Below are 24,802 nucleotides of genomic sequence, written 5' to 3' on the forward strand. Positions count from 1 at the left end.
ATAATTTTGTCTAACCTCAGGAGGACGAGGCGATGATGCGAGGTCTTCTACGGTCCTTGTAGCATGCTTGTTGTCAATGAGGTACAGAATGTTGTTTGGAATGATCAGAAACCCCACAATTAGAGAGGTGATGACAGCAATGGCAGCACCCAGCTTGCCCTTGTACCGAGCAGCATTCAAGATGCTAACATTAGAAGCTGCTGCCGAGATCCTGCTGTTATTAAAGATATCCTTGCTTGTGGATATCAATGACTCAAAGCCACCGAGGACTGTTTTCTTGCGATTCATATCTCTCTCTCTGAAGAGGTGCCTAGGTCATCTGCTTCCCACGATTTCCCACTCGCCACGTCGCAACGTAAACTTTAATACAATGAAGCTCCAGGAGCCGGTGATTGAGTTCCGTGGTTCAGGTGCAATGCTTAGTGCAAGGTCTAAAGCGGATCACCGTTGGTATAAAGTTCAGGGTATTACGAGAAACCTAGACTCTATCATGTGCCAAAGGAAGCGCCCAACCGGTCAAAATATGATAATCATGGCTCTGTTCTCAAAGGTGGTGAAGGACCTGCACACCAACCCAGACAGTGAGCTGGATTGGGTGACCCGCTATGTAAGCAACCTGAATGCTGCTGAGAGTAAAGCATCAGCGTTGAAGGATGCACTGTTGAAACTGCACAGGTCTAAAGCTCTGACTCTAGTAGCCTGCAGACGCCTGTGGGATAGGAATCGTATGTCCACCTGTATCGGTACAAGAGTTGACATGCAGTGCAAAGATGTGTTTAATGGAAGGAAGACAAAAATGGATGTAGGTCCTGTTTCTCGCCTCATTCTCACACAGCTCGAGGCTCTGAATCTGACCCCTGTTTGTGCGGGGCTCAAAGTGGCCAGTATCCCAACACCTGATATGTCAAGTGGTCGTCACTACACCTACCACAATAATTGTAAGCAGGGCTGCACGTCCATCAGGGAAAAGTGGGGATTTTACACCGAGGTTGACCTTGTGGCCCACGACACTGTTAGGAACAACGTGGCACTTTTGGAGGTGAAGACCAGGAACAAGGACGTTTTGAGCAGGGAAACCTTGTGGCGATATAATACACAGCTTTGGCTGACGTGGTTGATGTTTTCACTCACCTACCCCAGCATGGCAGAGCGGTCGGCTGCCTACCTGGTGATTATCAGGCCAGGGACCAACCAGGTTACCATACGTAGCTGTCTAAGGCCAACTATTTCCAGGCGCATACGCAACAAGTTCCCATGGTTGAACTGTTTTTGCCCCCAAGTACTTAACTGTCTGGCTCCTTTGTGCGTGAACATGAGAGTGGAGACTAACCTATCCTCCACAAAAGGAACCTGCTCATGGTTAGACCCCCTGGATTTGTGCTACAGAAACACGCTTTTTAATCAGGAGAAAATTAAATTCAGGAGGGCTACAGAGGACCTGAATGATGGTGAGGAGGAGGAGGAGGAGGGGGAGGAGGAGGAGAAGGAGGAGGAGAAGGAGGGGGGGGAGGAGGAGGATGAGGAGGAGGAGGAGGAAACTTGGATGTGATGCATGTAGCATTTTCCAATCATGGCGAGCGTAAACATTTATGAAACATGCATCTGCCTACAGTATATAAGGTGGGCTGGATACAGTAAATTCTCAGTAAATTTGACGAAGAGATTTGTTAAAATGGGCTTGAAACACAAGGCTATCCATGCTATGCTTGCAAACCCTCACCTGGCGCCGTTCGAATTAATTGACAAACCATGTGAGAGTCAGGATTGGACTTTGATAGACCATCTTATGATAATCCACAAAGTCAAGAACAGTGACTACATAGAGGATGATCCGCAGGCTTCCATCGTGAACATGGCTAAAACACTGGCATCTGGATACATATTGGAGAATGCAGGCAGCCGATGTGTAGTGCTTGTAAAGGACGGCGCAGGGGCTCAAAAGCCAGCAGTGAGGGAGATGAGAGACAAACGTCCACCTGTACCTCATATTGACTTTTGTAAGCATAATATGCACGCCATAGAATACAAGATGATGGAACTGTTGGCAGACATGGGGATGAAAAACAAGTTGTTTCTAGTGACCGGCGCAAAGGGAAACTGCTCTGAAGACAAGCTCACCGAGGGAAGCTCGTTCAGTAACTTAGTGTCATTCCACCAGAAGTACCAGGAGTTCGATGATGATGACACGGAGGCACTTGTCAATCTGGAACTGCCAGGGTGTGACATGTCAAACCACAGTTACATCACCGGTTCAACCATCAGACCTGAGGGGGTCGACGGTGTCTTTCTGGTGACTTTTGCAGACCCCGAGACTCACCAAGTGTCTATCTTGCATGACATATGCCAGCGGTGCAGTGGTACAGAGGCTGATGTGCTGCTGGTAGAGTTGGCAAATGCTTTGCAGGGCAGTGTGACCATCTGCACTGGAGACTCTGACATAGTGGCGGTGCTGACAGCTTGTGGTCGCGAAAGCATCACTATGAGGATGGACAACAAGACCTACCGCGAGGGGAGAGATATGCACGTGTCTCCCTTTGGTGAGTTGCTATTTGCACCTCCCGGCAACTCAACCACGCCGTCAGCCCTCGACCTGTCTTCAAGTGAAAATAGGTTCCGAGCGCTATGCGATATCACAGCAGAAGAGGAACACATGCTTCTGCTAACTCGAGAGCAGCATGCCGCATTTGAAGACATTCTGGATAACCAGAGCAGGATCAATCTCAAGGAAGATGTAGCTAGGTACCTGTTCTTGGGCGGGATCAGGGGATCCCTCTACCGCCTGTTTATGTCCAGGTTCTTTGAGTCAAAGCATCAAGACCTGATAGTGAACGGTCTGGGACTTTCTGTATACTCTGCTGGAAAAAACACGGTCCGTTACATTTTTGAAACACTGTGCCCCACATCCAAGAAGACTCCGCAGAGTGAGTCAGAAGGTAACAGTCATCCATGCACTGATGAGAAGCTATCATTTTCAGAGGCTGGTGTGCCTGAGCTTGACCTGGACGACGGTGGAGATGACGAGGTGGTCCTAAGCAAAGACGAGGTTAAGACCTTTAACGGCCTCAAGAGGTTAAGCAAGACCTACATGGATGGGAAGGTGCCCAGGGGCAGCTACGGCCGCTTTTTAAAGTTGAGTCAAGCAGGGCGTCATCTTTTCATGCGCATAAAATTCAATGTGATTCAAGACGAGACAGAGCGAATGACAAAACTGTTTTTCATGGCACTATGCGGGACTGACTACAACATAGTGCCCATGGGGCTGGGGGTGATGAGATTGATGACTGGAGTGGTGACCAACTACAAGTCATTTTTGCCTTGGTGCCAACAGATGAAGAGTCTCATGTGGGACACTGAGTCACCTCGAGACAGTGACCTTTACAAGATGGGTGTGGAGTTGGCCAGTATTACCAAGGTCCCCATGAAGACGCAGTCTAAATACTGGACCGAGGTGAATTGCGGACTTATGGTCAAGACGATGAAATATGCTTTGGAAATATGGGATTTGAAGAGACCGAGTCCTGGACCTGACTATGGGTTTTCTGTGCATGAAGGCAAAGTCCACTTTGACTGCAACAGTGACTCACTGTTGCTGGACTCAGCAGAATGAAATTTCATGAAATGTAAAAGTTGTGTGAAATAGCTACCTACGGGAATATGATCTGTAGTTTTTGTGTTCTACATAATAAAGTGTGTTAACTATTTGTAGTGCATCTGAATTGTTGCATACAGTCTCAAAAGAAACACTGAACACTAATTTTGTTTCTTTTACAAAAATCACACAGGCTATTTTCATAGAATTGTTGTGTGATGTTTTCTTGCTCAATTTGAAACAGCTCAATAAACTCTGCAATGGAATTGTGTTGTCAGCCGCTGTATAGTCTGTCCTAATTCCTCTCTGTGTTACAATGTATCAACTGCGGGAGCTCTTCACTCCATCCTCGCCTGAGCCACACTGATCTGTTTGTATGAGTCTAGGCCTTCAGTGGGCGTGGTTTTGTTGTCTCCTCCCCTCCACATTTCCTCCTATCCAATCAGAAGTTAGGTGCACAATCGCGCTCTCTTGGACCTGTTTTCAAATCATGGTGCTGCTATAGTGTGTCTTAAATGAGAAAACAAACAAGTGAAAAATAAAAAATATTTAAAAAACCAACAACAACACTCTGACAGAGTTTTTATTCCTTATTTTTCATTTTATGTTGTGTTCACGAGAGGGCTCTGCATATTTTGACACACGGTAGGCTTCCCTCCTTCTGTATCTCAGGATTCACAATTTAATGTCAAAACCAAGGTCCCCATGAAGACGCAGTCTAAATACTGGACCGAGGTGAATTGCGGACTTATGGTCAAGACGATGAAATATGCTTTGGAAATATGGGATTTGAAGAGACCGAGTCCTGGACCTGACTATGGGTTTTCTGTGCATGAAGGCAAAGTCCACTTTGACTGCAACAGTGACTCACTGTTGCTGGACTCAGCAGAATGAAATTTCATGAAATGTAAAAGTTGTGTGAAATAGCTACCTACGGGAATATGATCTGTAGTTTTTGTGTTCTACATAATAAAGTGTGTTAACTATTTGTAGTGCATCTGAATTGTTGCATACAGTCTCAAAAGAAACACTGAACACTAATTTTGTTTCTTTTACAAAAATCACACAGGCTATTTTCATAGAATTGTTGTGTGATGTTTTCTTGCTCAATTTGAAACAGCTCAATAAACTCTGCAATGGAATTGTGTTGTCAGCCGCTGTATAGTCTGTCCTAATTCCTCTCTGTGTTACAATGTATCAACTGCGGGAGCTCTTCACTCCATCCTCGCCTGAGCCACACTGATCTGTTTGTATGAGTCTAGGCCTTCAGTGGGCGTGGTTTTGTTCTCTCCTCCCTCCACATTTCCTGCTATCCAATCAGAAGTTAGGTGCATGATAGCGCTCTCTTGCCTCTGTTTTCAAATCATGTTGCAGCTATACTGTGTCTTAACTGAGAAAACAAACAAGTGAAAAATAAAAAATATTTAAAAAACCAACAACAACACTCTGACAGAGTTTTTATTCCTTATTTTTCATTTTATGTTGTGTTCACGAGAGGGCTCTGCATATTTTGACACACGGTAGGCTTCCCTCCTTCTGTATCTCAGGATTCACAATTTAATGTCAAAACCAAGGTCCCCATGAAGACGCAGTCTAAATACTGGACCGAGGTGAATTGCGGACTTATGGTCAAGACGATGAAATATGCTTTGGAAATATGGGATTTGAAGAGACCGAGTCCTGGACCTGACTATGGGTTTTCTGTGCATGAAGGCAAAGTCCACTTTGACTGCAACAGTGACTCACTGTTGCTGGACTCAGCAGAATGAAATTTCATGAAATGTAAAAGTTGTGTGAAATAGCTACCTACGGGAATATGATCTGTAGTTTTTGTGTTCTACATAATAAAGTGTGTTAACTATTTGTAGTGCATCTGAATTGTTGCATACAGTCTCAAAAGAAACACTGAACACTAATTTTGTTTCTTTTACAAAAATCACACAGGCTATTTTCATAGAATTGTTGTGTGATGTTTTCTTGCTCAATTTGAAACAGCTCAATAAACTCTGCAATGGAATTGTGTTGTCAGCCGCTGTATAGTCTGTCCTAATTCCTCTCTGTGTTACAATGTATCAACTGCGGGAGCTCTTCACTCCATCCTCGCCTGAGCCACACTGATCTGTTTGTATGAGTCTAGGCCTTCAGTGGGCGTGGTTTTGTTGTCTCCTCCCCTCCACATTTCCTTCTATCCAATCAGAAGTTAGGTGCACAATCGCGCTCTCTTGGACCTGTTTTCAAATCATGGTGCTGCTATAGTGTGTCTTAAATGAGAAAACAAACAAATGAAAAATAAAAAATATTTAAAAAACCAACAACAACACTCTGACAGAGTTTTTATTCCTTATTTTTCATTTTATGTTGTGTTCACGAGAGGGCTCTGCATATTTTGACACACGGTAGGCTTCCCTCCTTCTGTATCTCAGAATTCACAATTTGATGTCAAACGCAAGGAGTGCCACTGTTACAACTTGCATTTCAGCTCTTGTTTTCTTGCTCAATTTGAAACAGCTCAATAAACTCTGCATTTCATCTCTTGTCCGCTTTCAGGTCATGTTTCCACCTAGATTTAGTTGAGAGGGGAAAAATTTGTGTTGAGGGGAGGGGAGTTTTTTTTCCAAACAACGTCAGCGAATCAGCCGCTTTTTCAACCCTGGCATGTAAAAGCCCTTCCCAATTCGACACTGAGAGTAGAACCAGTGAGGCTTTAAGAGGCGCTTCAGTTCAGCCTTGACTTAAACATAGCTACAACACTTCTGGAAAACCAAGGGAGCGTCTTCTGTGATTCATAACTCAACATGGGCGATAAAAAGCCTACGGTGATTGTAACTCAACGTCCTCCCTGGTACACGAGCAGCAACCAAAATGATTTCTTCACCAGCAAAGATGTTTTCAGTTGTAAAAGCGACAAAGGACTGTACAAGGAAGTGTGGAATCTGATGAGATGCAAGCAAGAGGAAATGTCCAGAATACAGGGGAAATTCAAACCTAAAACCATCAACAGGATTCTCAGGGACAAAGTGATCCAGACTGCTGGTAGCATAAAGCAAAAGCCTTCACATGGGCTCCTCCTTGCCCTGATGGATCTGGTGGACATTGAAGAGGGCGGCAAGCTTGAATCCATGACTGGTGTAGACAAAGCCGGTGTCAAACATGTGCTTCTGGCAAGCGGAAGCTACACACTTTTTTCAATACCGAGTAAAGACTTGACAAGCGGCAACGGTAAGAAAATTATTCCCGTGGTCACACAGTACTTTGACAAATCCAACCTAGCATTCTGTGATCAGAGCAGGTCTATGATCGGCACCTACACGGTTGCTATGACAACAAAGGGAGGAACTTTTGGCACCTCTTATTTCTTACAAGAGATTCTGTTTGTCCCTGGTCTGGAGAGCCTCGACTTGCTGAAGAGGGTCACGAGTAACAAATTTGACTTCTGGGACATGGCCCTTGAAATGCCATCACACGTAACAGGTGTCGCTCCTTCCTTTCGACAAATCCAATCATTCCAGTTACTGCACACTGATGACAATAACCGTTCTACGCAGAGTAACAATAGGGAAGCACTTGTCTCTGACGTGGAAGATGTAAACCCCATGTGCTGCGTGATGAACTCTGCTCAAAAGTTGTGTGCAGCCAATTCGGACTGTTTCACCGAGAGCCAAGTGAGATGCGATTTGAGACATTTCCACTATGACAACGGTGACAAACGCACTGTCTACCTCAGAAGCATCAGTAAGCTGTCGGGACGCAAGCGGGTGAACCTGGTCCCGGTCATGGCTTTGAGAAGGGATCAGACTCAGGCTCCTCAGCTGTACGCGTCAACCACATTGAGATTTTGCAGGGCTGTGCATCACTGTCGCATGCTGGGTAACGGGGAGCCAGTGAGCTGCTGGAATGACACGCTAAATGAAATGACGAGGAATACCTTCCTCTCCGGCACCGACATGTATCCGGAGTTGTACCACGGTGCACTGACAGCATTCATCAAGCGTGTTCATTCCAACAACTGGTGCAATTATTTACCAAAGCACTTGGAGAGCAAGATCAGTTGTGACCCTATCATGGTGGAACTGCTGGAACTGAGCATTAAACTCATGGACAGTAAGATCCCCAACGCTTTTGCTGTGGCTGAGCTGTTACACTGTCCAATTGAGAATGTGAAAAAGAACGTGGCGATGTGGAAGCGATGCAACTCTGAAAACGGGGTTAAGGTAGCCTTGAGAAAGCTGCGTATCAACATGGTGACTCGGCAAGGTAGAAAGGACTGGGATGCGTTGGCCGAAATCACATCCAGCTACTGTAAAAAAAGATTTGGGGAAAACAGTGCATTAGCAACAGCTTGCAGAGCATGGTTCCAACCCCAGACCCTGAGCAAACTAAATGCACTGCACAAGACGTGGCACGACGAGATCAAACATGATTCAAGAAAGATCAAGGACAGAGAGTTGATAGAGATGCATGCTATGGTAAAGGTGCTCTTTTTAAAACTCCGCACCTATCACAACAAATTGAAGAAAGTGGGGAGCGGAGACAGTCGCCTCCGCACCTGTCGTAACAGATTGCAGAAAGGGGAGCTGAAGGGGGAGGGGGGAGGATCCAGCTGCAATCGTCAGAAGGGATCGTCCTCTTCACACTCTAACACAAAGTCCCTGGATGCTAAATCGGCTCCCCGTGAGCAAGGTAAAGATTGTGAGCAGAGGAGGGAAGACAAAGTTGTGACCACTGACAACGCTAAGGAGGATAGTCTGTCCTCGACCATCATCATACCAGAATCAACTCCGATTTTGACCTGGATAAAAAATTTGTCGGTCCTGCTGCTGAGTCAAGCCTGGTTGACCAACAATGATGATCTCAGGAGAGATGCTGTTTGTCTTCTACTGGGATTAGATGACACTCTGCTAAACCAAAAGAACGCCACAATCCTGAAGGAATGGGTAATTGACAACCGAGCAGTTGTTAACACACTCAAGAACTACCACTTGCAGGACAGACTTAGCAAAGCTCTCATTGATTGCTTGGAGTCTACAGACAACTGGAGAAACAAGGTGTTTTATTTACAAAACACCCAGAATCAACACCGGAAACGATCGGAGGAGCAGTCGGTGGATGAACCACATAAAATGAGAGGTGATCAAAGTCAGAAAATGAATCAGCTTTACAAAGACGACCACATTGGTGTCATGACAGAATCATCACATTATCAGCAGGCCAAAGTGGATAAGGTTGATCACTTAGCTTCAACCTCAGAGGCCCCCAAGTCATCCAACTGTAAAAGTGACAGGAAAACGCGCAATGTGGAGGGAGGACTCGGATTTCGCCGCAGACACTTTGATGATCACAACGACGACTACTACTACCCTTGGAGTGAGGCGGAAGAAGGATATGATGATGATGATGCTTATGGTGATATTGCTGATGATGGTGATTTTAATGACATTGGTATCCCTAGTGAAAATTTGGCGGATACTATGGAGCATGATGAATGTGAGAGTTCTGATGACTACGATTACAATGACGGCTTCATAAATGACAACCCTGTTAAGCAGGAATGTAGCACCACTGATGAATCTACTGCACCAGAATCTGGCAGCAGTTACAAATCTACTGAGTCGGAATATAGCAGCAGTGACGAGGAGGAGGAAGAAGCATCATGCTCACAGTTTAAACGGAGGTCAGAAAAGGCCAAGTGTGAGACAAAAAAGGCTGTGCGCAAGCATCGACGCCTGGTGGATTCAGAGTCTGAAGATGGAAATGAAGTTTCTAATTCAGCCAGGAGTGGAAGAGGGGAGAATGAGGGATTTAAGCGCACATTACTATCTGACTCTGATCACAACTCAATTGAGCCCCATGTAAAACGTGTCAGAGTGTCAGAGAGGAAGGGAAACTCTTGGTCTGACGAGGACAAGTGTAGTAGGATGGCCAAGTTTTCTCACAGAGAGGAAAAGACTCATGCTAAAAAGAAAAACAAAGTCACCTCCAAGAAACAACACTCCCTTGATTACAAAGGCAAGCTGTACAAACGGAAGAGAAAATTCGGGGGAGGGGGAAGGAGACATTGTTATTTAAAGCCAGACCTCACTGTCTCAACCACCAGTGGCAGTGATTCTGAATACGAGGAGAGAAGATTGCCCAGGAGCGTTACAGACGGACATCGCTCATATTCAGAAAATGCTGACTGCAAACGGAAAAGAAAAATCGGGGGAGGTGGAAGTAGAGATGGTTATTTAAAGGCAGACCGCACACTCTCAACCTCCAGTGACAGAGACTTTGAAGAAGAGGAGAGAAGATGGCCCAGGAGCGTTACAGACGGACATCACTCATATTCAGAAAATGCTGACTGCAAACGGAAGAGAAAAATTAGGGGAGGCAGAAAGAGAAATTGTTCTTTACAGGCAGACCTCACTGTCTCAAACAGTGGTTGCAGCCGTGATTCTGAACAAAAGGAGAGAAGATTGCTGAGTGGTAAAAAAGGAGGCAAGCAGCACGGGCTAGTGAAGCCACAACTCAACAACCATACCACATCTTCACTTCGGAGATCTAGTCCTCAGTTACAGGTGCAGAAGGGAGAGGTTGATTGTGAGCATGACAAGGAACCTGTAGATGAAAAAGATCACACCGACCATCCTGCAAAACTTACATCTTCTACAGACTTGTCTGAGGAGGATTCAAACGTGGAATCTGACATAAAGGACAAACAAGACAACGGACCTGAAGAGATATATATGGAATAATGTCCTCCCATGTGGTGAAAATAAACAAGCCTGTAGCTGGACACAAAAGTGGCAGTATGGTACAATATTTGGAGAGCTTGGCCAACAGTGTGTGTATGAATCAGTTAGAACAACCTTGCCTCGCTGTGACACTCTCATCCACATATTCGAATCCAGCTGAAAAAGCAGAGAAATCTAAGGCTGTTCTGAATACTCTGGACAGGTATTTTGTTAAGAAGAAATGTTGATTAAGTGTGTCTCTGAAATGGTGAAATGTTACACTTTTACTTACCACTATTGATATTTGTGTAACGAAAATAAGTTGAAATTCATTTATTTAGTGTGAATCCTGTGTATACATACATCATCCTTGTGTAACAATGAAATGATAATATTAATAATAATAATCTTGTGAAACATTTCAGAAATACTATGTGTAGGTTTTGTTTTGTTTGAAAAAGTGTGCAACATCTCGAAAACACTATGTTATACTTGTGTGACTATTGATATTTGTGTACCGAACATAAGTTGAACATTCATTTATTTAGTGTGAATCCTGTGTATGCATACATTATCCTTGTGTAACAATGAAATAATAATAATAATAAAAATTAATAATATGAAACATTTCAGAAATACTATGTGGGCACAACACTGACTGACAGAGCAAGTTCATGAAATAGTTTATTGAGTTCGTTTTCATTAAAACAAATAGTGACTGACAACAATAATAAAGAAAACAGAATATATAAGTGTGTGTGTGTGTGTGTGTGTGTGTGTGTGTGTGTGTGTGTGTGTGTGTGTCCATCAGTAACTCATGATCAAAAAAATAATAATAATGAGAATAATACTTAGTATTAAAATGAATAGTTATGAATAAACAATAAGACAAATGCCTACTGTGACAATACATTACAAAACAGCAGTTAAATTATATTTTAAACATTTTTTAAAAACATTTCATAGAAGAACAATTTCTTGTTACAATGCAAGTTCATTACAGAGTTTATTGAGCGGTTTCAACAGCATCACACAACAATTCTATGAAAAACCTCAAATTGAATTACCACACGAAACTGAGGATGTGAACCAACCAGACATTTTATTGACAGCGGAAGAAACATCACACAATAGTTCAACGAAAGAGTGACTGGGAATGCACAACAGGGCTGCTGTCTCTACTAAATAAAAAGTGACTTTTACAAAATAATAACAATAGCGTAATAGCGTGTTTCTTTTTTAATTTGTTTTGGTATCATTAAAACAAATAGTGACTGACAACGATAATGAAGAAAAAAAAGAAGATAAGTGTGTGTTCATTAGTAACTCACGAGCAGTAATAATATACAATGACTAGAACATGAACATATGTAGTTATTGTGGAAAATATGCCCTACATTTCATTCATTTCTTGTTTTATAATTGTTGCAATAGAAAAAAGGATTTCACAAAATCTCTTGGAAAGAGGAGAAGTGTAAAAAAGTGGGCTGAAAAGTTTCTTTAACCACACCCTCTCTTCAGCTTTGCACATGAAGCGTCCTCAGTCTGTCTCTGACCGAGCTACAGTCAACACCTCTCCATTTCCAAAAAAGGCAGACACTGACAGACAATGCAAGTTCATTACAGAGTTTATTGAGCAGTTTGAAATGGTGTAAGAAACATCACACAACAATTGTATGAAAACCTCAAGTTGGAAAAAATAATAACAATAAAACGTAAAATAATGTCCCATGTCCTAAAATCCTTGACAGTGTTTTTGGTTTTGTTTTCATTAAAACACTATGCAACATTTTCATTCAAACTCCCCAAAGTTTCATGACAGAGTTGCCATTTGTGCATCGGATTCTTGACTGACAACGGAGAGAGCGATGGGTTTGGCAGACAGATACAGCGTAGTTTTTCAGAGAAAAAGAAAAATTTGGACCGTTCAAAAAAAGAGGAGGAGTGTAAAAAAGTGGGCTGAATAGTTGTCTTAACCACGCCCCCTCTTCAGCTTCACACAAGAAGCGTCCTCAGTCTGCCTCTGACTGAGCTACAGTCAACACCTCTCCAGTTAAAAAAAAAAAGATAAAGGCATGACACTGGCTGAGTTCATTACAGAGTTTATTGAGCAGTTTCAAATGGTGTAAGAAACATCACATAACAATTCTATGAAAACCTCAAGTTGAATACCACACGAAACTGAGGATGTGAACCAACCAGACATTTTATTGACAGCGGAAGAAACATCACACAATAGTTCAACGAAAGAGTGACTGGGAATGCACAACAGGGCTGCTGTCTCTACTAAATAAAAAGTGACTTTTACAAAATAATAACAATAGCGTAATAGCGTGTTTCTTTTTTAATTTGTTTTGGTATCATTAAAACAAATAGTGACTGACAACGATAATGAAGAAAAAAAAGAAGATAAGTGTGTGTTCATTAGTAACTCACGAGCAGTAATAATATACAATGACTAGAACATGAACATATGTAGTTATTGTGGAAAATATGCCCTACATTTCATTCATTTCTTGTTTTATAATTGTTGCAATAGAAAAAAGGATTTCACAAAATCTCTTGGAAAGAGGAGAAGTGTAAAAAAGTGGGCTGAAAAGTTTCTTTAACCACACCCTCTCTTCAGCTTTGCACATGAAGCGTCCTCAGTCTGTCTCTGACCGAGCTACAGTCAACACCTCTCCATTTCCAAAAAAGGCAGACACTGACAGACAATGCAAGTTCATTACAGAGTTTATTGAGCAGTTTGAAATGGTGTAAGAAACATCACACAACAATTGTATGAAAACCTCAAGTTGGAAAAAATAATAACAATAAAACGTAAAATAATGTCCCATGTCCTAAAATCCTTGACAGTGTTTTTGGTTTTGTTTTCATTAAAACACTATGCAACATTTTCATTCAAACTCCCCAAAGTTTCATGACAGAGTTGCCATTTGTGCATCGGATTCTTGACTGACAACGGAGAGAGCGATGGGTTTGGCAGACAGATACAGCGTAGTTTTTCAGAGAAAAAGAAAAATTTGGACCGTTCAAAAAAAGAGGAGGAGTGTAAAAAAGTGGGCTGAATAGTTGTCTTAACCACGCCCCCTCTTCAGCTTCACACAAGAAGCGTCATCAGTCTGCCTCTGACCGAGCTACAGTCAACACCTCTCCAGTTAAAAAAAAAGATAAAGGCATGACACTGGCCGAGTTCATTACAAAGTTTATTGAGCAGTTTCAAATGGTGTAAGAAACATCACACAACAATTCTATGAAAAAACCTCAAATTGAATTACCACACGAAACTGAGGATGTGAACCAACCAGACATTTTATTGACAGCGGAAGAAACATCACACAATAGTTCAACGAAAGAGTGACTGGGAATGCACAACAGGGCTGCTGTCTCTACTAAATAAAAAGTGACTTTTACAAAATAATAACAATAGCGTAATAGCGTGTTTCTTTTTTAATTTGTTTTGGTATCATTAAAACAAATAGTGACTGACAACGATAATGAAGAAAAAAAAGAAGATAAGTGTGTGTTCATTAGTAACTCACGAGCAGTAATAATATACAATGACTAGAACATGAACATATGTAGTTATTGTGGAAAATATGCCCTACATTTCATTCATTTCTTGTTTTATAATTGTTGCAATAGAAAAAAGGATTTCACAAAATCTCTTGGAAAGAGGAGAAGTGTAAAAAAGTGGGCTGAAAAGTTTCTTTAACCACACCCTCTCTTCAGCTTTGCACATGAAGCGTCCTCAGTCTGTCTCTGACCGAGCTACAGTCAACACCTCTCCATTTCCAAAAAAGGCAGACACTGACAGACAATGCAAGTTCATTACAGAGTTTATTGAGCAGTTTGAAATGGTGTAAGAAACATCACACAACAATTGTATGAAAACCTCAAGTTGGAAAAAAATAATAACAATAAAACGTAAAATAATGTCCCATGTCCTAAAATCCTTGACAGTGTTTTTGGTTTTGTTTTCATTAAAACACTATGCAACATTTTCATTCAAACTCCCCAAAGTTTCATGACAGAGTTGCCATTTGTGCATCGGATTCTTGACTGACAACGGAGAGAGCGATGGGTTTGGCAGACAGATACAGCGTAGTTTTTCAGAGAAAAAGAAAAATTTGGACCGTTCAAAAAAAGAGGAGGAGTGTAAAAAAGTGGGCTGAATAGTTGTCTTAACCACGCCCCCTCTTCAGCTTCACACAAGAAGCGTCCTCAGTCTGCCTCTGACCGAGCTACAGTCAACACCTCTCCAGTTAAAAAAAAAAAGATAAAGGCATGACACTGGCTGAGTTCATTACAGAGTTTATTGAGCAGTTTCAAATGGTGTAAGAAACATCACATAACAATTCTATGAAAACCTCAAGTTGAATACCACACGAAACTGAGGATGTGAACCAATGGGACATTTTATTGACAGCAGAAGAAACATCACACAATAGTTCAACGAAAGAGGTGTCTGGGCATGTACAACAGGGCTGCCGTCTCTACTAAATAAAAAGTGACTTTTACAAAATAATAACAATAGCGTAATAGCGTGTTTCTTTTTTAATTTGTTTTGGTATCATTAAAACAAATAGTGACTGACAACGATAATGAAGAAAAAAAAGAAGATAAGTGTGTGTTCATTAGTAACTCACAAGCAGTAATAATATACAATGACTAGAACATGAACATATGTAGTTATTGTGGAAAATATGCCCTACATTTCATTCATTTCTTGTTTTATAATTGTTGCAATAGAAAAAAGGATTTCACAAAATCTCTTGGAAAGAGGAGAAGTGTAAAAAAGTGGGCTGAAAAGTTTCTTTAACCACACCCTCTCTTCAGCTTTGCACATGAAGCGTCCTCAGTCTGTCTCTGACCGAGCTACAGTCAACACCTCTCCATTTCCAAAAAAGGCAGACACTGACAGACAATGCAAGTTCATTACAGAGTTTATTGAGCAGTTTGAAATGGTGTAAGAAACATCACACAACAATTGTATGAAAACCTCAAGTTGGAAAAAATAATAACAATAAAACGTAAAATAATGTCCCATGTCCTAAAATCCTTGACAGTGTTTTTGGTTTTGTTTTCATTAAAACACTATGCAACATTTTCATTCAAACTCCCCAAAGTTTCATGACAGAGTTGCCATTTGTACATCGGATTCTTGACAGACAGCAGAGAGAACGAATTGGTTTGAATTTAGTATGCTGTGCTGCCAAAAGTTTTTATGCCCTGGAATAAGTCTCTGACAGATGTCACAGGTCCCTGTGGGCTAAGTAGAACTACGAGGATTGTCATCCTGTAATATTCAACAGTCAACTCCTGCAGAGGACCCAGTCTCTTCTCTTTTGCAAACATTATGACAGGGGCCCACCTTGACTCTGTCAGCGAAACTGTGTCGTGTGTGAAACAGCAGTTGTTGGTTAGTACCATCGCCTGGTCTAGTTGATCAAGGTTAGAAACTGCAGCGAGTGCTGAGTTGTTCAAAGTGACCTTTATCAAACCCTGCGTGAAATCCAGTGATGTCACTTCTACCCTTGTCTCTTTGAATATTTTGACTCTCATTCTCAGCACTATGTTTTTAACCACTGTACTCAGCATGGTGTCACCCAAACTCTTTGCAGTTTGGTTGCCTCTGAAAGGCAGTAGGTTCCCATACAACAGCAGTTTTGCACTGCTTCTATCATGCCATTCCTCCTTTTCACCCATGTGGTTCAGCCAGTTGGGTAGGTCGGCGAAATAATCCCTGAGCGAAAATTGTTTACTTTCTAGCTTTAAAAGGGATGGGCACGTCCTCCTGGGATTCGAGGCAGACGACAAGCATTCAATTGCATTGCTCAGCACATCTGAGGCTGACGACCGAGTGCTTAGATTGCTAAGCTGTGTGCATAGATGTGAGTCGGGTAAATGTTTTGCCGCCAGAGAAGTACAGAGACTGTGCAGGCTGCTGCATTGTTCACCAAACATTACATTATTTTTAAAGTTCCTACTGAGATAAGTGAGGATATTTATCATTACCGCTCCATTGCCAATGATAATATCGCTAAAGTCTGTCATGTGTGTGGGTAACAGCTTTACATCTAAGGCTGTCTTCAGTGTGAGAAAGATCTGTAGCAGGAAGGCCTCAACCGAGTTAGGTGAGTCGGATAAGTCCCAGTTAGACACCTGCTTGTAGTCTGGAAATAGCTGTGCATACTGGAACATGAACATATCACTGTGCCTGGAGCACTTACACAAATCATGAGAGGGACCCGCAAAAATAAGAGGGCACATTCGGGTCAACTTTTGTGACAGTAGGATTACGTTTTCTTTGAAAAGTGTAATTTCCTTCTCATCATTGCTTTTTAGAATAGCAATGACAGCGTCTAGCTCCCCTTCAGCCTTCTTTACTCGTAAAATCACCCTATCCTGTAGCTGGTCCACCACCTTGTCCGGGCCCACCTTGTAGGCAATTTGGCTTGGCGGTTGCGGTGCCTGTTGGGCACTTACTAAGTCTAAAGTCAGGTTAGAGTTATTGGTACCAGCAACAGAGATTTTACCCTCTTCATTCTCACAGGGCCTGAGAGTCACATGTCTGCCTCGTCTAGCCTCGACGGGGTTGTCAGTGTCGGGAGCCTTACGTTTTTTGTACTTGCTCTTGTGTAGGTCTCCAAGATCTTTGACCTTCTTTGAGTACCAGTCATAAGGCTGGATAAGACCAGGAGCCAGTCTCACAAAATCAAAACCATAATAAACTTTTGAATCTGATCTGATCACCATAACAGGGGATTCTGCGGTGGATGTATCGCTCAACAGATTTTGAAGTCGCTCTGGGACACAGTTATCATTGACTATTATGTCAGTCGGCTCATACTCCCCTACCCGTACGGCCAGCGGCATCTGTTTGGAAATGTGGAACTTGGAAGCGTCGTCGATGTCTTTACTCAGGTGCTGGTATCGGACGAGGTTGAGGAGTTTTGAAGGAGACCATCTCTCCTGAGGGAACAGTGTAATGCAGAGCACCCCCATAGTGATAAATTCTTGGTCCGCTATATTTGAGCCGAGATCTTGCAGACTTTTCATTATAGTGCTGATGCTTGGCCTTTTGCTTTTATGTTTAGCATGAAGCTCACGTGCGTTGAACGCTTTCATGTAGCTCAGCTCGAACACTTCCTCATTCTCTGGGCTGTAAACCCCGACAAGACTGGATAGATTTTCAGCATATGTGCTTTTACAAAAGTGTTGATCAGACCCCCGGTTTTTCACTAAGGGCGACTTGCTGTGCAACTCCCACATCACACAGTACCAGCTAAAAATGTCACTACCGGTGGCTGTGTCCAAGCACCACAGCGTCTCAGGAGCCATGTTAGTCTGATTGCCCCGCGGATGATCTGGTGTAGAGAAGTTGCTAGCTGTTCCAAAGTCACTGATCTTGAAAGTGACAGGTATGGGCTTTCTATCCGGTTGGTGACAAACCAACACGTTCCTGCATGTAAAATCCCTGTGTTGGATGGTTCTGGATCTCAAGTAATCCAACCCTTGCAGGGTGTCCAGTTCCACGGCGGGTAGAACTGAGGTGTTACAGGTATCTACATACCACATGAACTCCTGTAACGAAAACAAGGCTCGTTCCATAATAATTACGGCTCTACCTCCAAGCTGATAGCCGGAGATGTCACACCAGAAACCACCTAATGTGCTGAGGATATTAGGGTGATTCATCGATGTCCCTATCATGAGCTCTTCCATTTGCGAGGCAATGTGTGCATAGCGATCAAATTCATTGTATATGGACGGTAAGCTCCAGTCGATCATTTCTGGAAATAGGCATGTTTTCGCAACAAGATTTTCGTTGATTTTAACGGTTACCCCGAAGCCTCCTCGCCCTATTATATTGCTTGGCTCAGTCATCATTTTTTCCAAGTTCAATTGACATTTCAAGTCACGGTGTGTTGTTGCTGTTGCTGTGATGTTAGTGAAAACACTCCATGGATTTGGAGTAGCGGTAGACTGCAGAGGCTCGTATTTTCGCCTAAAGTTGTCTGCGGTGACTGTAGGTATTCTGGTTTTGGTTGTATTGTACGTTGAGGGCAGGAAGAGGTCTATTACAGGCCGATCCTGCTGAGCAATGGGTTGTATTTCTTCTGGGGGATGAATTGCAAAGGAGGGAAAAATCGCAGACATGGGATTTGCAAGTATTTCCCTTGTTTTCCTCATCAGCTGAATAGACTCCTGAGTGTAAGGTGTTTTCACACCACATTTGAGCACGAGGAACAAGACTACTGAGTCGCTTTTACTGCTGTTGCTTCCCGGTTGTTTTATGTAAACCACTAGGCGATTTTTCCCCGTAATCTGAGGTTGTTCGTTGATACTCATCACGCCTACATTTTTGAGGTTATACTTTTCCACAAACATCTTGAGTCCTGTAACAATGTCTTCGTCGTGTTGGAGCGGGAAGTTGTCGTGTTTTACCCCAAGCCACTCCGTTACTCCTCGCAAGTCATTGTAATTCAGAGTCTTGACGTGATATAGATCATGCTCCATAACCATTTTTAGCAACCTTTCGACAACACTGCTTCTGGTTTCCTTCCTCACCTGCTCCATTTCTCATTCTAATTTTTACTTGACTCTTCTAACTGTTTATCTTCCTCCACCACATCTGTGGGTAGTAGAGTCAAGATGAATGCTTGTGTTCGTAGAGAGATTGTGTTTTCTGAACACGCCTCTGTGCTGCTCTTCGAGTGTCTGATAGTGGCAGGTGGGCCAGCAACAGGGTTTTTGTGTGACACAGTGTTCAAAGATGGAAGTAAACTTCAGATCACCTTGCAACTTTTGCGAGATATGTGGCAGAGAGCCGATATGTTGTATGTACCCAAAGCAGATCTAGAGTCTCTCCACCGCATGGAATGTAAGGCGGCGATGGTGGGTCATGAAGCACCTATCCCCGACCAGATAGTCATGGATGCTCGCAAACTATCCAGATACTACATCTATCTGTTGTTTCGCTACTGCATGAGCTCTGCAGGTCCTGAAGTTGTGGATAACTGCTTTAACCGCAGGTGTCAGTGGCCACCGAGGAGATATGCTACAACTTTGTTATTAGATGTACCTGGGAGCTGGTTTGAGACTACAGTGTCTACTATCTGTCCTTCGGCTCCACCTATGCAAAAAGGAAATGCGAGTGGCTTATCCCAGCAGCAGCCACAACAACAACACCACCACCACGGGCAGCCTTATAAACAGCAGGAATGCCAGGAATGCAGCATTCACGGAACGGAGTCACACCAGCCCCAGCCCCAGCAACGGCTCCAGTTGCAACAGAAGAAAAAACAGTCATTATCTTCAGAAGTTACTCAGCCAAAATCTAACATTTCATTGCACAAAACCAAAGTGGGGGACACAAAACTTCAACTTCAAAGCATGTCATAGGCAAAGGTAACACATCAAATGTTGAGAGTGATTCTCAATGTTGAAATGGACTGCCTGTCTAGGTCCTATGGGACAGTGGATACGTTTTTTTTTCACCCCCCTAACATTTACTGATATTATTTCTTTATTTGGTGCAATAGAATACAGTCTACAATACTACCCCCCCCCCACACACACACACACACACACCCCACCACTGAAATGAGGGGGTTGTCTGATATTCAAATACTCAGTCTGTGATTGGATGGTTCACCTAGATAAAAGAGACGACTAACAGTGATAGTCTTCACATCTGTCATCAGGTATTCAACACCACAATGGCAACAGCAGCAGTGAAATCCATGGACCTGCAAAGATTGTTGTGCGAGAAGAGGGCTATTGAGAGACATGGAGGGTTTCAGCTTGCCTGGCAGCGCAGTAAAGACATGATATGTCGTGCATGCAAAGAGCGGGTGTTTAACAAGGAGTATCCCAAAGAACGCTTATTCGGCATTCTGTCTAACTGTAACCATTGTTACTGTCTGACGTGCATCCAAGCATGGAGAAATGTAAAGGACCAAGCTGACAACATTGTGAAATGTTGTCCAGTGTGTAGGACATTTTCAGATTTCTACATCTCTAGCAAGTACTGGATTGTAGATAAAGACTACAAACAGAAGCTGATTCAGAACCATAGGGATTATATGAAGAACACACCGTGTCGAAACTTCCGTGCAGGCCATGGAATCTGCCTTTTAGGCACAAAGTGTTTCTACAATCATGACTTGCCAGAGGAAAATCGGCCTCCGAGGGGAAAGTCGGCTCCGGAGGGGAAAACTTCAGCCAAGGCGGTGGTATCAGAGAAGAGTGGCCCGCCATCTCCCTTCTACAGAAATACGATGCTAGAGGGAGCTGAGCCACAGTCGCTGTTTGTTCGGCCTTATAGGGGACGGGATGTCAGAGAGGCTGAGAACATGGAGGAGAAGAATGACCTTCATGAGCAAATGGTACAAGCCATGTTGTCCATCTGGTTCTAAGGACTGGGGCTGTGTTAGGCAGACTCTTTACAAGTTAAGACCAAGAATTGGCTGTCTTTGACAAATAGCTTTTTTTTTTCCTTTCTGTATACTCAACGATTTCTTACAACACTGAATGAGCTGTCTTTGACAAATAGCTTGTTTGTTTTTCCTTTCTGTATACTCAACGATTTCTTACAACACTGAATGAATGTGTAGTGAATAAACATCTATCATGTGTAAATGCATTATCAGCATAAAGTTGTATTCTGGAGTGTGTTATTTCTTTGTATTTTGCTGTATAATCTTCTATGTCTTGTTATAAAGCACCAAATGCGCTGTGAACATACCTTTATTATGTGTATGTGTGTTACGAGAATAAACCTCTTAAGTCTTATTCTGGAATGTGTCATTACTTTGTGTTTTGCACTCTATACTTCCATTCCATCATGTGTAAATGCGTTATCAAGATATCATTATTTTAGGGTTCTGGTTAAGCACAGTTGGTAGAGCAGCTTCCCCATGTGTTGAGGCTGCAGTCCTCACTGCAGGCAGCCCCAGTTCAAATCCTGCAGCAAGCAGCCCTTTCCTGCATGTCATTCCTCCTCTCCTCTCCTCTCTCTTTAGCACATTTTGAACTGTCATTATCATGTGTCTGTTGCACTTTGTAGTTTGGCCATGGTGTCTTGCACTCTGTCTGTGTTTGCACAGATCCATCTGAGCTCTATCAGGCTGCACCAACAGCCACCTGCATCAACAAACCTCTATCATGTGTAAAACAACATGCTACCAACACACAGAGAGACAGAGACACAAAGAATATCTTAGTTTTCACATTTTATACATCTCCATGTGGATTTTTTTCCAGAAGAGTTACACTTTATTTTCTCCAAAAAAGTTAGTTGGAGTTAGAGCTGCAGTGCAATGCCTCAATGTAAGTCCCCCTCAAGGTAGGGATACTCCTTGTGTTTATCCATCCTGACGCGGACTCTTCTCTGTCGCCTCTTACAAGCCACTCTCACATGACCACCCAGCCGATCCTTTACCGACACCCGACACTGCTCCTTGTGGGAGCCGTGAGTGGCATGTGGTTCTTCTTTTGCAAGGGATGTAGACTTGAAGAGACGTCGCCGAGGACCAAGTCGATCCTTGATAGAAAGTCTATTCAAGCTCAGCTCGAGTTTGTCTGTGTCGGAAGCTCTCTTTTTACGTGGAGCAGGTGGAGCTGACCGGTTAAGATCCATCCGATCCATCAAGAGTTTCCCCATTAGCGCCTTTCTTAGAGTATCGCATAGGTTTTGGTGGTGCTTTGCAAAGGTTTCTCCGTGTGCAGCCATTGCCTGTTTGTGTGAGATGGCCAGAAACCTATCGAAGCTGACATTTTTAAATCGGTCACTCAGATGAGATTGGTTCCATATGACCAGGTAGGACTGTACAGCCATGTCTTGCTAGTGTGTAATTCCAATAACCAGATGAGAAGTTTAAAGTTGTAAGCAATATATATATATATAGTATATTGAAACCCATCAAGTCTCTCTTCAAAAAGACAGTTAAGATTTTGGACAGGAAACCTCTTCATTTTCATTATTGTAATGTTTTAAAAACGTTTAACATTCTTGATTTAGACAGCTATCAGATTTTTATGGATGTCTGTCTCATCTTCAAAGTTTTAAACGCACTTGCCCCACCACCACTGAATAAATTTATTCAGAGAAAAAATAATGAAGGACGAAGAACCAGAGCCTTAACAAGAGGTGACTGTAATGTACCGAGGCGCAGAACAAAATTTTGTCAAATGGTCAGTTCTGTAAGAGGTACACAATCTTGGAATAAGTTACCACCACACATCAGAAACTGCGACAACTATTTAGTCTTTAAAAAAAATCTCAAACATTGGTTAAAAACAAATAAGACATGCACTCACATAGTTTAAATACTGTTTAAATCTGATGTCTGTTCCCGGGCATGTATGGTATATTGTTCTTTAACTGTGGGTCAAATTTGTCTGTTCTTATTTTGTTTGTCTGCGTCTGTTTTACCTTGATATTGTCAGTCTGTGCTCTGTCTTGTAATTGTCCACTGTATGACTTGTCATCACAAGGTTTTAAAATTCTGTGTTATGTTTTTTAGAAACCTGCCTTGGGACTGCGGCTGAAATTTACACTGTTACTAGCCCTTTGAGACAAACTGTTTGTAAAAACGGGCTATACAAATAAAATTGCCTTGTCTCGCCTCAGGCTATGTGTATTGATCAATCTGAATGAATGATTTGTGTTTAATGTGTATCCTAAAATAAAGAAAATGTAATCATACCATTAACAGTGTGTTTTCATTTAGGTGAAACGATAGCCTTAATGTATAGGTCTATAGAACAAATTGCAAATGCTTTTGGACATGTATCAGTTGCTTTCATTCGAAAATGAGATGCCAAGACAGAAAAGAGAGGCACTCACTCACTCACTCACTTGGGTTGGAACCCAAGTCTACTGCTTCTAAAACTAGGATTTACTGTAATCCCTCAGATTAGGGAACTAGCTACTGACTAAATCAAAGTGAAAAAAAATGGAGGAAAAAAATAATTCAGTGTTTTTATTTCTCTCAAGTGTATGTCAATGGAGTTACTATTTTTGTCTTCTTTGACAAAAAAGAGAAGACACACACTGGAGATTTTGGAGCCTCTATGTAGATTTTTGTTTTTCAAAACAAATGAAAACACTGGATTTTCTTTTTACACAAGTTACTTTTTCATTTCGGTGAGACAATAGCCTTCTTGTACACAACATTTTAGCTTTGAAACGGCATTTTCAAATCTAAAACGCTCAGTTAGGGCATGCACCTAACTTCTATGACAGATGACAGGCTACTGTAACTAAATACACAGATTACAGATTCTCAGCTATTGCTGGATCTCACCACCAGAGGGAGATGTGATGAACAAGATGTCATGCCTAACTGCAGTTTTCCTCAGTCACTTTGATGCTGTTCTCAGATCAGAATTAACATTCTCATGGGCTAACTATTAGTTCAACTTCCAAAACATTTAGTCATTTGTTCACATCATAATAGCAGTTCCAACTTTCCAACTTCTTCCCTCAGGCTGTTGCTACAGGGTCCCTTTAGCAAGGACATGCTTAGGGAAAAATCATCACATCTGCCATCAACATCATCAATAATTCACTGTGACATCTTTTAATGTTCTTTTTAAGGTTTTTATTCTGTTTTTACTTGTGTCATTCTGTATCTTGCTTGTGTCAGTTGCCTGTTTTTATGTTATACTAAACTGTGTTTTTATGTTTCTTTTGCGCACGTATGCACACATCTAAGAAAAATTTCCACTGCTATGTGCAGGGAACGATAAAGGTTTTCCGATTCCGATTATGTTTCTCATTCCTCTGAACAAATTGCTTTTGGACACGTAGCCAATAGTTGCTTTCATTCGAAAATGAGATGCCAAGACAGATTGAGAGAGGCACACAGTGGGGATCGAACCCAGGTCTCCCGCTTCCAAAGTAAGGAATTATTCCCTGGACTACAGAAGTACTGGCATTTTTAAAGTGGAATAAAAAAAAGAATTCCGTGTTTTCATTTCTTTCGAGACTATGTCAATGGAGCTACTGATTATGTCATTCTAGACCAGTGGTTCCCAAAATTGGCTATGTGAGCACATTGCAGGGGGTACGTAGAAACATGAATTAATATATTACCAAGATAATAAGTAGATATTCCGAGTCACTTCATAAGCCCATTACCGAAATGGTACGTGCACCCCAACTAGTTCCCCCAGAAGACAACAACCTGTTGCACAGCCAGTGTAGGGAAAGTTCACTTTCTACATGAACTAGTTCAAAGTTCAGTTCACAAATTTTAAAATGAACTAGTTCAGTTCATAGTTCATAATTCAAAATTTTGAACTAAGTTCACGGTTCCAAAACTGAACTAGTTCATAGTTCTTTTTTCTTTTTCTTTTTTTTCCTCAATATGTTTCTCCAAGCTATTATTTTTCTAAATTAATGCCTCAGCCCATATCGAACCACAGGCAGCTATTATTTTAGCACCTTTAACCAGTAGCTAGTATTAGTTATAGTTACTACTTTACTTTC

The sequence above is a fragment of the Trachurus japonicus genome, chromosome 4 (assembly GCF_045865225.1).
Source record: "Trachurus japonicus isolate A0001 chromosome 4, Traja_1.0".
Taxonomy (NCBI): Eukaryota; Metazoa; Chordata; class Actinopteri; order Carangiformes; family Carangidae; genus Trachurus; species Trachurus japonicus.